The following is a 5,707-nucleotide window of genomic DNA, read 5'->3' as shown; positions in this document are numbered from 1 at the left end:
CTTTGAAACAAAAATAATATTGGATTATCTCTTATCAGTTGAAGAGTAAAGACTTGAAACAAGAGATACTTGTTTTAGAGTTTATCATGATTATTTTGCTATTATTAAGTAATAGTGTGAAGACATGAAATAAACAATTTTAGTTGCATCTTAGACTTGTAGATATTTAGTAGAACATGAGGTGCAATGTGTAAGAGTAAAGAATAACAACATTTTAGTAGTTCATGGTGGTTTAATGGTTGATAATAATTTTATTACACCAAAAGAAATTATTTTCTTAGGACCTAGTTGAAATGGTTTAATGATGATTTTATAGGTACTTAAAATAATAAATATTGAAAGCAAGAGTTGTTTTAGAGTTTCCTATACTTCTTTATTGATCAAATCTTTGTTATTAAAAGTGAAGACATAGAAGGAGTAATTCAGTTTGCATTAAAGATTTGTAGTAAAACATAAGAATACCTATTGTTTAATTGTTAACACACAAAGGTATTTCAATAAGAATGTTAATAACTTCTTTAATATTTTTCTAGGGTTCAAGTCATATTTTCAAGTGATTTTCTTTAAAACAATAGTGAGTTAAATTGGCTAAATGGGCAGAGCCAAATTGATCCAATCGGACCAGATCGACCTAGCCCATAAGGCCCAACCCGACTGGGTCGGCCTAGCCAGGCTTGGGTCAAAGACGCCTGGCCCTCTCTCTAACGCCCTCACTCTTCACGAACAGGCACGCTCACGCTCATCCTCCCTCTCGATTCCCCTCTTTGCTCCGGTGATGCCGCCGGCGTTACTGCTGCTCTGGCCGTCGCCGACCATGTCTGGTACCGCCTAAGGCCGCCGCTGCTCCGCCCTTCTCTCTTGTGTCCTCGTACCCCCGCAACACTGCCCCTAGTTCTACCCCTGGAAACCCTAACCCACCTCCAGGAGGTACACCGGCCATCGCCGACCGATTCCGGCGTCGCCGTCCGCCGGCGTGGCTCCTCCATAAACTCCTCCACTGGATCTTCTTCACGGTGCCGCCTCCCTGCACCAGCTTGCGCCCCCGCGACTAACCCTAGCATGGCATGGCTCGGTCGCCGGCATGCTGCCGCGCGCCAGTGCGCCTCCCTCTGGCCCTCTGGGCTTCTACCTTTACCCATACGCCGGCGGGACGGTACTGCAGGTCTGCAACCCCGGCGTCCGTGTACTGGTACCGATGGGGTGATGCTGATGTTGTGGTGTTTTTGTTGAGGTGTGGTGGTGCTGGACGGTGAGGCTACTGGTGGTGCGGTGATGTTGCTGCTCGGTTGCCTGTGCTGGTCCTCTCCTCTACTTCTACATGGCGTCGCCAGGACGGCACCAAGCTGTAACCTTTTGCCCATGTACTTCTGCTGGCGGGTGTTCTGGTGGTGTTGTGGTTATGGTGGTCATGCTACTGTGCCGCCTACTTTGGATCTGCCTTGACGCCGACAGGACGGTGCTGCGACGCAACCACGGCGTCTTCGGCCTCGCCCGCCTCCTCAACAGGTCATTATGAGCTATATTCCACTCCTCTCTCACTCTGACTATGATTTTGTGTTAATCCAAGTGGTGCTATTGGCTCAGTTATAATATTGCTGATATGTTGGTTATGCCATTTCTGATATATATCCCTGATAAGACATATGTAGTGTGATTGGCCTATGCATTTGAGTTGAGGTTGGTTAAAGTGGATAGTGTTGCATGGCAATTTAATGTCCCTGGTTGAGGCTATACAATTGTCCAGTTTATTCATGTTCTGGTAGTGAAGGTGAGCATTGTGGTGCTCAGATTCCAGTGATCATTACCATTGGATTGTGTTAGTCAAACAAGTGATTCCCTGATGTGAGTACTAGGCTTAATTTGGTGCCTCAACTATGGTACTACTTGGTTGGCCTGGGATGAGTGTCCTGGACCCTAAGTAGATTCATGTAGTATGTTGGTTATTAACCGTCGGCTTGTGGTGATGACTAAATCGTGCATAAATGATATTGGACAGTATCTGTGTTGGAATGCACAAGCTGATGCCTTTCCTGAGTTCTTGAATATGATCTAGTTGTTGATTATCAACTAGAGATGATTTTTGCATGGTTGGATTTTATTGGTGGATCTTGATGTTCCCTTTTTGAATAGCTATAACTGATAAGAACAGATTTGGCTTGATCTTGTAGCCTTGCCAATGATGCAAAGGCTGAGGTACAAACCTATGATAAGAACAGATGCTTTTATGTGACTTTTTATTTCTCGGTGATGATTTTGGCATAGCACTTCTATGCCATTCTGAGAGAAATCCATCTCTCCATCCTCCTAGATGAACATCTAGTTGAAGGGTAGTTAGATGTGTTTATCGCGTTTACTCCTACAGATGTCTATGCAAATTTAAGAGCAGATATTTCCTGATATATAGAGGCTATTGATTGGTGTCTACCTGCTGTTGCTGCACTTATGTAGCCTGGAGTTGTAGATTTTGATACACCTTGCATCTTGGGGCATGTATGCACATCCTCTCTGCTTCTTCTTTCTGGTGATCCACTTGCTGATCTTGGTCTTTACTAGGGTTGCTATACTGTTGATTGTGTTCTTGTTGGGAAACTGATACAAATGGTTGATAGAAGAGATATCTGGTGTAATATGGTGTTTGTAAGATGTTCTTGCTATCTAGGAGTAGTATTCTTAGTGCTGAATGAGATGCCTGTTGGTAGGTGATGCAAATGGATGTTGGTACGTGCTGGGCAATTTCATTTATATGGTTGTCTAGTGCTTCGTGGATGACAACACATCTCCGCATGTGGTGACTATGCTCGCTGTTGTGTGGCCCCTCCTCTTGTGCAGGTTGACAAATTGGTTTGCTTCTACTCCTAGTGCAAGCAACGGCTGAGTGATCTTTATCCCTTGCCAGACCATTCTTTTATGTGCTGCCAAGTGGTTAATCCTTATTGGCTAATATTATTATGTGAGCTAAATACCTCCAAGTATGTCCCCAAGATATGATTAAGCTTTGCTTAATTATTAAGTGGTTTATGGTTAGTTGGCTTAGGATCATATTGACTATGCCATGTCAAAGATGATCCATTTAAAATAATTGGTGGGTTTTCTTAAAACAAGAACTTGACTAAGCTAGAGGGATTAATTATTTGCCTTGACGCCTAATAGAATCGGATCTTAATGTTGCCTCTTGTCCTTGTTGCCTCATGATCCTAATGATCCATTTGCCCCTTTTATGATACAAAGATGATCCATAATCCGAAGTTGCTTATAGATTGAGATTGATCCCTCTAGCTAACACTTAGATATTAGGACAAGTTCCTAATGTCTACTAGTTGAGTTCTAAAACATTAAGATGCCTCATCTTTGATGATGGCAACATTTTAATCATAACAAAATTATCTTCTTTGTCTTTGTTGTTTGTTTTGCAGGAAAAAGTAGAACAAGAATATCAAGATTAGATTTAGGGATTCTTTTTGTTTCTTTGTACTCTTCTATTTCTTTTGTAGCTTGTAAATAATTGAATTATGATAATTGTAATAAGATTCAAATTATTTAACTATTTTGAATTATCCAATGTGTTAACTCTTATATATTGTATTTCATATTATAGTTTAGAATTCAAATTTCAATCCAGTTTCTTATTTGAATTCATATTACCCTATTTGATTTGGGTTCAAATTTGTTCTCCCCAAAACACATGAATTCACAAAGGTCATGTCAAAATTTGTCACACCCACATCGATGACTAACTTAATTCCATCGATGTAAGAAACCTCGATCACTTTGATGGTTTTAAACAAAAAGCGCGAAAATTTCCCGGATTTTCTATGCATGAATGCAATGCACACACATGTTTCCTCTATTTTTGTAACCCCAGATCCTGGGATATTACAGTCTCTCCCCCTTAAACTAAACTTCGTCCTCGAAGTTTGAACTCTCTCACGTTTCGGAGTGTAGAACTGACTTGTGCAGACTACCACTTTTCTCGAACTCCGTGGTGATCTTACTAGATATAATTGAATATATCCCTTGTCCAGATTCTTCCTGGAATCCAATGGTGTCTGTCTCTGAGACATGCCTTCTTACTTCAATTTCATGATTTCTTTCAATATCATAATATTGTTTCCTTTCTCATTGAAGATTCAATGATTGGGACTTATTCTGGTGCTGCTAGTCTTAACTGAAGACTAATTTAATAACATACTCCTAATTGGTAAATAGGTCTTTGTTTTCCCTTACTACCAGAACTGCAATAATGATACTTGGTAAGGTACTAACCATGGAAATGGTCGTGATGGTTTATTTCACTTAGAATGGATTCGACTCATTTAGTCTATCTAATCGTGGGTTATGAGTGACATCTATAACTATTTTGACTCCTTTAGGTTCCATGAAGGGAATCTTTCTATTAGTCTTTGATTCTGGTATGGTCAAACTCCTTCTGTCTTTGACCTTCTTGAGTTATATTTGGTCTCCGGTATTTCCTTCATCCAACTTTATTAAATTTAACTTACTTGAGTTTCCGTACTTCAAAGTAAATATTACTCACTTTCTCAAGTTATAGTTCACTTCTTACCTCCTCGAGGTATGAATCTCGGCTTCTGGTCTGACATCCTTTTGAAAGTAGTGTTCAACAATCTTATGAAAATAAGATCGAACTTCCTCTCAGTTCAGACCTTCTTCATCTATCTTGCTCAAGATATTGAGTTATTGTACATCCAACTCAATCTTTACTCTGCCCCTTAGAGTTTTCTTATGGACTTCAACTCCTTTTCTTCCAACCATTGGACTTATGGTTAGAATATTGGTCTAGGTCTAGTTTATGGATTGTACTTCTTCTAAGGTCTCGCGAAGAATGTTTGTGGTGTATCCACTCAATTTGTGGACATCCAACATGAATCCTTCGACTAAATGATTATAGGTCATTGTTATTTGGCTAACAAATTTTTATTTGTTCACAACTTCTTGGTACAAATAATCCAATGGTGGACTACTTGATACCAATTGTGGCTATTTGTTATCTAAAAATGGATTCTATTATAGGTTCTGATCAACTGAACGAGACATCTTCTACTTCCTCTCGCAGTATTGATCCTATACCACAACTGTGGTCTTCTGATACCAACTATGGTCTTCTTATCTCTGCTATGATTTCACAGTTCATCTTCCTTCTGCCAGGTTTTATTTTGCAAGAGAACCACTAACTGACACTATGAATATAGTATCCGAAGTGATTTCCCATGCATTTCCTCTTCCATGATGACTATGGTTCTACTTCTACTTCTCCATAATCATCATATTTCTCACCTTCATGCTTCTCATGTACTAAAGTACTCCTCTATTGAGGTTAAGCATGATTTTAGATGAGTACTTGCTTCAAAATATTGTGGTTACTTCCCACAACTTTGCTTCATAATTCTGAAGAACCTTCATCTTGTCTCCGGAATCTTCACAATTCGTCAGTTCCTCACACGAATACATTACCCTCTAGATCTATAGCATCAAGTAATAACTTGATATAGCAACATGCACTTGCATATCAAAGTCAAACTTCATGCATGGATCTAGTCAAACAATGAAAATTCAATAAAAATCCAAGAAGATTCAGCTTTGTGCATATAATACACACCATCCTAAGCCTGAATATGATAGTTGAGTAAGACATCTCTAAACATCAGGCTGAGATGTTGTGGGGACCCCGGACTAGCTGTCCGAAATACCC

The sequence above is a fragment of the Lolium rigidum genome, chromosome 6 (genome assembly GCF_022539505.1).
Source record: "Lolium rigidum isolate FL_2022 chromosome 6, APGP_CSIRO_Lrig_0.1, whole genome shotgun sequence".
Classification (NCBI taxonomy): domain Eukaryota; kingdom Viridiplantae; phylum Streptophyta; class Magnoliopsida; order Poales; family Poaceae; genus Lolium; species Lolium rigidum.
The sequence above is the reverse complement of the archived record's forward strand: the minus strand, read 5'-3'. Positions refer to the sequence as shown.